The following is a 12,384-nucleotide window of genomic DNA, read 5'->3' as shown; positions in this document are numbered from 1 at the left end:
CACTGGAAAATCACTTTGAAAAGGATCACATTCTTAAAAGATTATTTTTCAGCTGGGATTAAAAAAAAAAAAAAAAAACCTCAGTTTAAAGTTCATTTTTACTACCAACTAGCATGCATGTATTTCAATAATGGGGGCAATAAATGTAGTTATATTTTCAAATACAAATTAGTTTCATTAAGAGTGAGCTCTCATTTACCACATTTGCTGCTAATCTGAGGCAGACTGTAAAGCTAATTTTAACAACTGCCAACAGCTCATGACAAGCGACCAGAGATGGTGCAATTATATGCAATGATGCCGGATCAGCTGGCAAACTCATTCTTTATTTCTTCACTCAAATCCTACATTTGAAGACTCGAGCGTGTTTATTACATCATTCAGGCACCCAAAGCAAGAACTGATGATCCAAATTAAGAAGTTTTTACATGATGAGAACACTTCTCTTCACTCAGAAATGTATGTAAATTTGAAAACCCAACCAGCTATTTGGATGGTGTCAAATCTTGATATCCTACAAACTGTCTACGAGAGAAACCCAAGCATAACTGAAACGGACCCACTGACAGTGTGCCTGACTTGATGCCAAGGAAAAGAACAATCTGTATGAAAGGGACTATTTTATGGTGCTGTTTTTTAGTGTCTATGTGTGCATCTGCATATGAAAATCCATGTGTTTTTGTTTTTTTTCCTTAACTGACAGGACAGGGACCACAGCATTCACAGAACTTTCGTCTGGGTCTGAGGTGATGGGAGGCATTCACTTTATAGCTTTTCGTATTTTTCAAGTTTTCCGTGTTGGACGGGCATTCCTGTTCTAGCTGAAGACATCAAGGTGTATCACAGCCAGCCTCCAAGATGGGCCTCAGTAGTTCTCCTGCTCACCAGGGGACACCCCCGCACTCAATGGGGCTGGCCGGCGCGGCCAGCGGGAAGCAGCAGGAGGGCACGCGTGCCTGGGGGAAGCCCGCTGCCATCCTGGGTGCTTGCGCTCAGCCGCCGAGTCACGTCTGACTCTGCGACCCCACGGACTGTAGCCCGCCAGGCTCCTCTGTCCATAGGACATCCCAGGAAAGAGAACTGGAGTGGGGTGCCATGTCCTCCTCCAGGGCATCTTCCCCATCCAGGGATCGAACCCACATCTCCTGCAGTGCAGGTGAGTTCTTCACCACTGAGCCCCCGGGGAGGCCCCATCATATGGGGAAGACACGCTATTAACCGCATGGAGAAGCCCCCGAGCGGGCACTGAGGCCACCACCCAACAGCCACGACAAACCCAATACCCAAGTGTCAGCAGCGCTCAGCAGCCTTCAGGCTAGCCGGCGTCCTGGCCAGAACCTCAGGAGAGACCCCCCAGTCAGAACCACCCAGCTCAGCCGCCTCTGGATTCCTGACTCACAGGAGCCCCGAGAAACGAGAAACGTTCACTGCTGTTTCCAGTTGCCAAGTTTGGGGGTAAAATGTTACACAGCAAAAGATAAGGGGGAAAAAAAAGATGAAAAAAAAAAGAAAGAAAGATAAGAGGGGTATTTATCAAAAGAAAACACCCGGCGGAGACGGATCCAGACTTCCTTTCTGCTCTCCAACGAGCGTCCATCACAACCACCCTTAGCTGAAAACAGCCCCCCTCCCAAGAGGCCGCCACTCAAAGTGCGGTCCTCAGACCAGCAGCGCCGCCACCCGTGGGAACGGCCCACCCAGGCCTGCCGTCCGAGTCCACACTGCCACGTGTGGTTCAGCAACGTCTACACCACAGGAAAGCTCCAGAGAGCTTGGACCACGGAGGTGGCTCTTCATCTTGGCTGCCCACTGGATCACTGACGGCTGTTGACGGCTGTCCAGACGCCCAGGCCGTTCGGATGGGTCAAGCATCCCTTTTTAAGACTGACAGGAACTGAGATCCAGGGTTAAGCACCGACGCCCTCAGAACAAACCCCATCCCTTCCTGCTCCTTACCTCTCCAGCCTCCCAACACCCGGGCTTCCCAGGCCCTGAGTCTGAAGCGCGTAGCCAGGGGCTGGAGACCGCAGTCTAGAGGAGGGGGGTTCTGCGGACCTCCTAGGGGTTTCACCCCCGTTTCTCCTGAACCTCTTGGGACCTCACGTCCTACCTCTCCAGCCTGTCTGCTTTCCTCCCACACAAGTGCACCCCAAATTTCTACCCTGGTCTCCTTCTGTCCTTCTCTCTCTTCAAACTGCTTTCACTATTAACCCCTGCAAACACATGGATCAGGATGAAAAAATGAGACATCTCTGCACCCACTATTGCGATTTAACAAATGCTTGCATTTTATTTGTTCTCAGCTCTTATTTTTGCAGAAATACTTTTGGGGTGCAGCCTTCATGCCAGTCCCTTTGTCCCATATCTTGCAGTCCCTGCTCCTCACGCCTGAGCACATTACATATAATACCCAGAACAATACAGGGCAAAGGCCCTGATGCTTTTCAGGTCATGGCGTGTATGACCCCCAGTGTCCATGTATGTTTTTTCACAGCACCCCCAGGCTGCGAAGTTTGATTAATTAAGTAGTCGGGTCCAAACAAATAATTACATCCAAACAACTTAGCAGTCTTTGGAAAGAACAGACTACATAAACTGAAAGAAAAAAATCTTTCACTGCACCTTTCAGTCACCATTATTGCTTACTTCTGGGACGTGTGCACTGGGCAACTTCTCAAACCTCAGACACACTAGACAGCCCCACCCCTCCCCCCCACCATCTCCTGTTCCACAACGATCGTAGCAACCACCCCAAATCCAGCTTCGCAAAGAGATGACATCATCAAAAGGAAGTGGTGCCCTTTGATGTTGGTACTGTGAACCACCTCCGGCTGGCAGTGAAAGACATCCAACAAGCTTGCTGCAGTTCTCAGCACAGAGTCTGGGGCCCTCCAATATAGGACTGGACGTGTCGCTCAAGAAAGTTCCCTAACTACCTCCTCTCCCCTTAGCTGTCAGACCCCCTCTCAACCTGACTGCTTTTCAACTCCAGCTCACAGGCCCACCTACCCATTCCAACATCTCCCCCTAGAACTTTCTTTCCTGGCACTTCCAGAAGGATATGCCCCAAACAGGGCTCAATGTCCTGCCCCCAAAGCCAGCTCTTCCTCCTGGGTTTCTTGTGTGTGTATACATGTGTTTCCATATATAGACATCTACAGACAGAAGTTGGGGCAGAGTTGTTTTAGAGGACTTGTCTTTGGACTTGGAGGCTGGCAAGTCTGAAATCTACAGAGTAGACCAGGAGGCCAAAGACCCAGGGAACAGGGGATGGAGCAGCCCTGAGCCCCAGAGGCTGAAGGCCCATTCTCGGAGATTTCGGTCAGTCCCTGAACTGGCCGGACGATGCCCACTCATACTGTGGAGACTGGTCTGCTTTTACTGATTCAAATGTCAATCACATCTTTAAAAAATACTGCAGGGCAACACCTAGACTGCTACTTGACCAAAACCTGGGCACCGTTGTGTAGCGAACTTGATATGTAAAATAACCATCACACACTTCTTCACTGAGCACTTATGACATGCAAGGCACTATTCATGTAGCTCAGATGGTAATGAATCCACCTGCAATGCAGGAGACCCAGTTTGACCCCTGGGTCGGGAAGATCCTCTGGAGAAGGGAATGGCAACCCACTCCAGTATTCTGGCCTGGAGAATCCCATGGACAGAGGAGCCTGGTGGGCTATAGTCCATGGGGTCGCAAAGAGTCACACACAACTCACGACTCAGCGACTAACAGTACAATCTAATACACGGTTCCTAACGCTGGGGATACCGAGGTGAAACAGGGACAAAAAAACAAACAAGAACCACGCCAGCCTTACAGACCTTACTTTCAGGAGCAGAAAAACAGACGTTAGACACAAAAATAATGAACGAAGTTCAAGCTTAAAAGAATGTCGCATAAAGACAAGGAAGGCAGGGATTTAAAAAAAAAAAACAAACAAGGTGATGAGGGCAGGCCTCCCGCAGAAGGTGACAATGAGCAGAATTCGAGGAAGGGGAGCCCTGGGAGAAGTGGGTGGACACAGCCTTCAAGGCGGCCTCACGTGCAAATAGGCTGGGGCCTCCAGGACCTGCCGGGAGGCGGGGCGGCCTGGGCAGCAGTGGACTCCGGGAGGCGCGAGCTGGTGGTCGTGGGCAAGACGCCCCCTAGCTGCCTCAAGGCAGGTGGGAACCCGCGGAGGGTTCTGAGCCCAGGGGAAGGCGGAAACCAAGTGTTGACCAGGGATGAGGAGCAGTCAAATTCTGGATATATCTGGGAGGTAGCCAGTGGGATTTCTCGTGGGTGTGGAGACAGGGCATCCAAGACGCCTCCAGGGCATGCGCTCTCAGCATCTTGCAGTGGTACCTCCCAAGATGGATGGAGTCAAAGGAGGAGGGAGTCTGTTCTGGCTACGCTAACTCCAGCCAAGAGCAGCAGGGTGAGCCGTGGGATGGATTTGCCCGGGGCTGAGCCCCGACGCTCCTGGGACTGCCCCGTCTTCCCACGGGAGCGCCAACCTCCCGAGGGCAGCTGCTGCCTTGTCCCGAGAACGGCTACCCCAGGGCCCTGCCCCAACAGGTACACGAGAAACATGACTCACAGTCTTCAAGAGCAGCGAGGATGCCTGCCATCTGGGAAAGGAGGGAGACGGGGCTTGGGAATACCTGCCCATTGCTGCCAAGTCCACCTTTCTGAAAGCACAGCACAGGCGCTGGGCGAGGCTCGAGTCAGACCGCCTGGATTCAGGTCCCAGGGCCCAACTTCTTAGTTGAGGGACCTCAAGGAAGCTGTTTAACCTCAGGGATCTCAATCATAAAGTGGGGGAGGGCTGCAGAATCCACTGGCATGGTGAGGATTAAATACGTTAACAACTGTGAGGCCCTAGGCGGCAAGAGTGCTGCGATTCATGGGGTCGCAAAGAGTCGGACACGACTGAGCGACTGAACTAAACTGAGGCGGCAAGAATACACAGAAGAACTGTACAAAAAAGATCTTCATTACTCAGATAATCACGATGGTGTGATCACGCACCTAGAGCCAGACATCCTGGAATGTGAAGTCAAGTTGGCCTTAGAAAGCATCACTGCAAACAAAGCTAGTGGAGGTGATGGAATTCCAGCTGAGCTATTGTAAATCCTGAAAGATGATGCTGTGAAAGTGCTGCACTCATTATGCCAGCAAATTTGGAAAACTCAGCAGTGGCCACAGGACTGGAAAAGGTCAGTTTTCATTCCAATCCCAAAGAAAGGCAATCCCAAAGAATGTTCAAACTGCAGCACAATTGCACGCATCTCACATGCTAGTAAAGTTCAAAATTCTCCAAGCCAGGCTTCAGCAATATGTGCACAAGCTGGAATCAAGATTGCCGGGAGAAATATCAATAACCTCAGATATGCAGATGACACCACCCTTATGGCAGAAAGTGAAGAGGAACGAAAAAGCCTCTTGATGAAAGTGAAAGAGGAGAGTGAAAAAGTTGGCTTAAAGCTCAACATTCAGAAAACTAAGATCATGGCATCTTGGTCCGATCACTTCATGGGAAATAGATGGGGAAACAGCGGAAACAGTGAGAGACTTTATTTGGGGGGGGCTCCAAAATCACTGCAGATGGTGACTGCAGTCATGAAATTAAAAGACACTTACTCCTTGGAAGGAAAGTTATGACCAACCTAGATAGCATATTAAAAAGCAGAGACATTACTCTGCCAACAAAGGTCTGTCTAGTCAAGGCTATGGTTTTTCCAGTGGTCATGTATGGATATGAGAGTTAGACTGTGAACAAAGCTGAGCACCGAAAAATTGATGCTTTTGAACTGTGGTGTTGGAGAAGACTCTTGAGTGTCCCTTGGACTGCAAGGAGATCCAACCAGTTCATCCTAAAGGAGATCAGTCCTGGGTTCTCATTGGAAGGACTGATGCTGAAGCTGAAACTCCAATACTCTGGCCACCTGATGCGAAGAGTTGACTCATTGGAAAAGACCCTGATGCTGGGAGGGATTGGGGGCAGGAGGAGAAGGGGATGACAGAGGATGAGATGGTTGGATGGCATCACCAACTCGATGGACATGAGTTTGAGTAAACTCCGGGAGTTGGTGATGGACAGGGAGGCCTGGCGTGCTGCAATTCATGGGGTCGCAAAGAGTCGGACACGACTGAGCAACTGAATTGAACTGAACTGAGGCATCTAGAAACAACTGTCTGAATGTTAATCATTATTAGTTGTTATCTAATAATTAGTTGCTACTAGTGGTTATCATGGATATTACTTGTTATCCATGATAAAGATCCCTGTCAACCTGCCATAATTAAACCACTCTGAAAGGATGCTTATAAAGTGTCCCAAGACACTGGAAAAAATCCCCAAAGACCTCTCCAAATTAAAGAAGTATTTAAATGGATAGTCTGATTCCCTGTACTCTGCCTTCTCAAAATTTTGTAAAACACGATATGATCACGTTCTCTTAACCAGAGTCTGCGATTAACCTAATTTCTTCTCATTCACCTTTACAGATAAGGTCTATTACAAAAATTTCTCCAAATCTGAAGAATTTGGGAGTTACTCCATAAGACTTGAAGGCTTCCACAGAAGAATTTCCCTGGGGGTGAAATACAAAGTAGGGAATTTTAACACACACACACACACACACACACACACACACACACAAACCCACCTGCACAAACACACACACAAACGGAAGCTGATAATCCTTTGCAAAGAATAAACACTGCCCATTCGCGGGGTCCACCTAGGGAACAACACAGTTTAGGGACAGTTTAGTTTTAAAAGCCCAAGAACCACAGTCAGTGAAGTGCCTCTGGCTTCCTGGTTGAGCAGTGTGAAAACAACCAACGCAGCTTCATAAAGCGGCATGAGACTTGGGGAACACTGGACAAGATGAGCACTCATAGCTGATGGCCCGGCCCTGGAGGGTCTGGGTTTCCTGCTGACACCCAGGGGCTGGTGCCCACTCCTCTGAACCCAGCCTGAGTGATGGACACCCCTAAGGGGGACAGCCAGACCCCCTCCCCATCACCCCACACCACCAGCTACAACCTGCGGCCCCTCCAGCACCCATTACCCGACGGGGGCAGGCCTGACCCAGGAGAACCCCCACACAGAGCCCTCAGGTACCCCAGAGGGCATCTCCTCCACCTCAGGCCTGGCAGGCAGCCATCACACGTAAAATGTGACCTGATTTTCTAGCTCTTTGGTCCTGGCCCTGCTGAGAACGCTTTTTCTTCATGAATTCAGCCCAGGTAGGGAGTGAGTAACACAAATGCATATTTAAAAGCAAAACAGAATTCTTCTTTGGAGAGCAAGGAATTAACAGGGCTTCAAGCAGTGGCCATCACTTGCCCGCTGTACTGATCTTTTCAGAGAAAGTCTCTTGGTAAAATACACAATGATAATAACGTAAGCCCCTCTGGCTAACCCCTCTGGGGGCCCAGGAGAAAAGGGAAGCTCAAAATTTATGTCAAAAACTGAATGTGAATGGGAGGAAAGATCTCATACACATACACACACACACACACACACACACACACACACACACACAAACCTTTAAAAGGTAAACATAAAAGAAATGTCTGGCTAAATTTATCTCTTTGTCAGTGAAAAATAGCCTAAGCTTTAGCCAAGAGTGTTGCCAATTCTTACCTGAGGGACAAAAGGGAACCGCTCACTCCAGAGCCGCGCCATCGAACCAAACTTTCAGCAAGGCTGGAAATATTCCACATCTCCTCTGTCCAGTACGGTAGCAAATAACCACATGTGGCTCCAGAGCCCTTGAAAGGTGGCCGGTGGGACTGTGGAACTGCACTTTTCATTTTATTTCATTGTTATTCCTTGATATTCAGATGTAAATAGCCGCCTGTAGACCATGGCTACAGCACTGGGTGGCTCAGTGACAGACACTCCAACTAAACATCTGGCAATGTCTTTCTTTTCCCACAATAAATTATAATCAGATAACTAATAATACCTTAAACCGGCATCAAAACAAGTACCTCCATTCAGGCCCCAGGTGCGCCAAAAGAAACAGACAAAAGACTTGAGGAAGCGGGTTCAGGGTGTCGTTTCTTGCAACTTCGTCCCCGCTCTAGTTTACATTCTATTCTACAAGGGCTTCCTGCGTTTGGAAACCTATGCGTGTAGACGGAATCTGCATCTGTGAAACCAGAACGTCAGAGTCCCTTTCCTCAATGTCCAGGAAAAACGAAAATGTGAACTTGGGACAAGTTCTTTAACCTCACTGAGCTTCAGTTTCCTCAGAGCCGAAGTGCAGATAAGATTAGCACCCACCTCTCATGAGAGTTGGATTCGAAGTGGGCACCTGGCCCGGGGGAGCTGTAATTAGTATTCTGTTAATAACAACAGTAAAATCTATAATAAAATAAGGACCGTGCTACTTAGAATGGAAGTTTACCGTTGGCAAAGTTTTCCTAATAGTCTGAACCTGTTTCCCAGGCGGGAGGAAAGTGACTTCCAGTCAAAACACATCTTGGGGTCCTGACATCTTGGCGATCCCTGTCAACCTCCAGAGAGTAATCACCCAGATGGGTACCATGAGGGTTGTTATTCACGGCCTCTGCCCTGTGGCAGGCACTATACTAGGCTGGCAGAAGAGGGCAACAGTTCCCAAACATAGTCCAATGTCTCACGATCTCTTACACGCCCGCTGACCCCACTGACGCACCTTGGCGAGATGTAAAGGCTTCTTCCTGGGGCCCACGCCAGCAGGATGCCCCACTGCTGGATCTGCGAAGACCAAGTTTCGTTAAGGGCTGAATTCGAGAGGAGACCTGAGAGGGAACGGCCCATTCTCTCAGCCAGGACAAGAAGAACAGCGCTGACAGGCCGCGTTTCTCACTGACAGGCCGAATCACTCTAACAGAAAAGCGGTGTTCTCGGAGCCTTCAAAAAGTCAAATCTGACCTGTCTCAAAGAGCAAACAAAATGTCTTTCAACAGCCAGCTGCCCCAGTCAGAGAAATCCAGCGGGAATCTACACCAGATTCCCAGCAACCAGACCAACGCACCAGAAATCCCCCAGGAGTTTCAAAGCAGAAGTTTAGTGGAATTCTGCGAGGTTGGTGGGGGGGGGGGGGGCGGTATTTTCCTTTATTTAAAAAGTACTCAATCTTCTTTCACAACCAAGGGGACGTTCCCCTACAGAAATCCCTTCTCTGAAGACCTCTAAAAATAAAATATGTGTCTGATCATCCACAATAAGTTAAGGATAAACCCATTTACCTGCAGAGTTAGGGATTTCCCTTAGCTCCTCCATCTACAAAAACAACACGCTCCAGACTGTCTCTAGTGGTCCCGATTTTTGGCACCTTTTAACCCCAGAAGAACCCTGGTCAACCATGTTCTTGACTCTGAGCTCCCTGGGAAATGAGCTGTGGTATCTGGAATCTCACATATGTATTCCTTGCTGACGGGAGTGTAAAATGGTCTAATCACGTTGGGAGAAAGTTCGGCAATTTCTTATAAAGTTCACATACATCTCTTTTATGACCCAGCAATTTCACTCCATTTACCCACGAAACATGAAGCACATGTCCCTAGGAAGACTTATAAACAAATATTCACAGCAGCTTCATTCCCAAAACCTGGGAATAACTCTTGTGTCCATTAACAGGGGAATACATAAACCGTGGTATAAACTGATCCTGGACTATAACCCAGCAATTTAAAAAAAAAGACCAAATTACTGATAGATAAAACATGAGTGAATCTCAAAAACATGCTGAGTTTAGGAAGCTTTACACAGTATTGAGGATTTCTACAATAACTGAAGTTCAAGAACAGGATAAACTAGCTTTGAGTGATTGTTAAAAAAAGGTTGGGGCCACAGACTGACTGGGAATGGGGATGCAGGAACTTCCTGGGGGCGAGGGCAACATTCTCTACCTTGATTACAGATGAGGGTTATATAGGTGTAGGCATCTGTCAAAACATGATGCAAATGCTACCCTCAAGATCTGTGCATTTCACTATATGTAGATAGGTATGTATGTATAAATTCACCATATGTATAAATTTCACCTTAAGAAAGTCATGAACATATATTGAACTCTAACAAAACTTTTAGAGGTGACCCGTACCAATGTTTGAAATTTAATTTAAAATGCATAAAACAGTAAGTAGAACTGATGGATGGACAGAGGATGAATGGATGGACAGATGTATAATAAAGTCAATAAAGTAATGCAAAATTACAGCCTCTAGATATGGCTGTTTGGGTGGTAACTGTTCTTGCAACTTTTCTGTATTTTTTAGAAGGAGATAGACATTGGATGAGCCCCAGGACCATCTCCCTAGCCCACCAACTCAGCAATCTAGCAAGACACCCATGCCCACCAAACCAGGGGCCCACATAATTTCAGTTCTGCTGAAAAGTTAAGGTTGGAAGAATGCAAGTAGCTTTACAGGAACTCACATCACTCATGCCAAAGATTTTCTGCCTGTTTCCCTACAGACAAAGCAATTATTTGAATGGAAGCCAAAAATTCCTGCTCCAGAGGGAGAAAAAGAACTCACTGACTTGTATTCCCAATTTACTCTCTTTTGCTTCCTGCACCAGATCAATTAGCTAACTGCACAACACCCCCCTTTCCATTTGCCCCATGGTCCAAGCAGCCGAAAGACAAACAAAGAAAAACCAACCCAGCGACAGAGGGATGAGGGGCTGCCTCTCAGACCAGAAACCCCACTGCAGGCAAAAAAGGAAGCAGAGCTCCCTCTGAGGTTAAAGTGATTTCACTGAGGTTAGCACACACAGGCACTGAGGAGTCCCAAACAGCTTGCTGCTTTAACCCCTCTGCGGGGTTTGGTGACATCAGGGGTCACTTGAACTTGGTAGGGAATTCAGCCTTCAGAGGTACCCGGGGTTGAGGACACGTGGAGTGCAGCGCACACCCTCCCCACAGGCGCAGAGGTCGCTGACACCACACCCGCCTTCCTTCCTGGCCAGGGCCTCACTTATCCTGAGATGACACCCCATGGCCCGACTGTGCCCAGCATCTGAAAACAGCTGTACCACCAGTTACAAGAAGGGACTGCTGCTGGAAGCCAGGGCAGTCACTCAAACACAGGGACCCGTGCCAGACTGTTGGGGTTTTTTTTTAACTTTTTGTTTTGAAAACCCCTAACAAACTCGGTGACACCACCCAGCGTCCCCGGGGACCACCCGCAGTCACACAGGGAGCCAGGAGGTAGCGCCCCGGGTTACAGCCCGGCGGCCTCCACGCGGCCCTCGCTGCCAAAGCAGCGACCGTGCAGGTGAAGGGCACCCGGCCGGGGAGGGGGGTGGGCATGCCCGCCAGCGGGCTTCCTGAAATAAACGCCGCCGCCGCCACCCTGCCCTGACCCGGGTCCACCCTGGGGCCTAAGAAAGCTGCGAGGACGAGGGAAGAAATCCCTTACGGAAGACGAGACAGCAGTTTTCGGTGCCGGGAATTCCCGGGAGTCTCAGCGCCTCCGGGGGCCGCGCGGCCGGCAGCCCCGCCCGGGGACGGACGCGCCTCGGGGGCGCACGCACCCCGCCCCAGCTCCCCGCCGCCTCGCGCCCTCCTGAACCCGGATTCCGGGGCCAGCGCCCGCCCGCCCTTCGCAGAGGGCGCCGTGCAGAGTGTCCCAGACCCACCTGTAGCCTCGAAGCCTCTCCTCCGCTTCCTCCTCGGGCGCCCCGGGGCCGGCGGAGCCCACTACCCCCCACAGACCGCTCTGGGGGTGCCTCTCCCCCTAGCGCGCCAGGGCTGATTTCTTTCTTTTTCAGAAAAGTTGGCCCAAGATCGCCGCGTCCCACGGAGCCGGCCCCCGGCCCCATCCAACCCGAGCCCCGGCGAAGAGGACGAGGGGGCCCCAGCGCGCCCAGGCCCCCACAACCTGCAGGGAGGCGCCCCGCGCGGGGCTCTCCCCGCCCGCCGGGATCCCCGCGCCGCTGCACCCACCTCCGCCCCGAGTCCCGCAGGCGCCCACCTACCGCTTGGGGCCAGCCGGCGAGAGGGCGCGCGCTGGGGCTCCCGGAGACAGCGTGTTCCGTCCCGGGAGGAAAGTTTGTGCCATGCAGAGGGGGCGGCGCGGGGGAAGGCGTGGGCGACAGGGGGTGGGCGCGGGGCGGGCGGCGAGGCGGGCCCGCGCGTCCGTCCCCCCCGCGAGCGGTGCGTGCGTCCTGCCCGAGAGCCCGCGGCCGCCGCGCTCCCGCTCGCGGCTCCCAGAGCCCGGCGCGCTCCGCCCGCAGCCCCGACGCGCCCCCGTCGCCGCCGCGCGTCCGCCGCCTATACTTCCTCTTCCTCTGAACTCACGGGCAACAGACGCCGCGCGGCATCTTCGGGGGAGCCGCCGGCGCACCCCGCGCCCACCGCGCGCTCCCAGTCCGCGCCCCAGCG

The 12,384-nt window shown here is 51.0% G+C and overlaps 1 protein-coding gene across 2 annotated transcripts in view; it reads right to left on the bottom strand.

Annotated features, from left to right (window-relative positions):
* Positions 1-12,130, bottom strand: part of RFTN1 (raftlin, lipid raft linker 1) — a 216,108-nt gene extending 203,978 nt beyond the window's left edge. Inside the window, exon 1 of one of the 2 annotated variants that reach the window (XM_061167257.1) lies at positions 11,979-12,130. The gene's annotated coding sequence lies outside the window, so the exon portion shown is untranslated. Of the gene's footprint in view, positions 1-11,639; positions 11,787-11,978 lie in introns of those variants that run through there. The other variant, XM_061167256.1, reaches the window with a different exon arrangement.
* Positions 12,131-12,384: the final 254 nt, after the last annotated feature.

Source organism: Dama dama, chromosome 19 (genome assembly GCF_033118175.1).
Source record: "Dama dama isolate Ldn47 chromosome 19, ASM3311817v1, whole genome shotgun sequence".
In the NCBI taxonomy this organism is placed as follows: Eukaryota; Metazoa; Chordata; class Mammalia; order Artiodactyla; family Cervidae; genus Dama; species Dama dama.
This window is presented reverse-complemented; position numbering and strand designations above follow the sequence as displayed.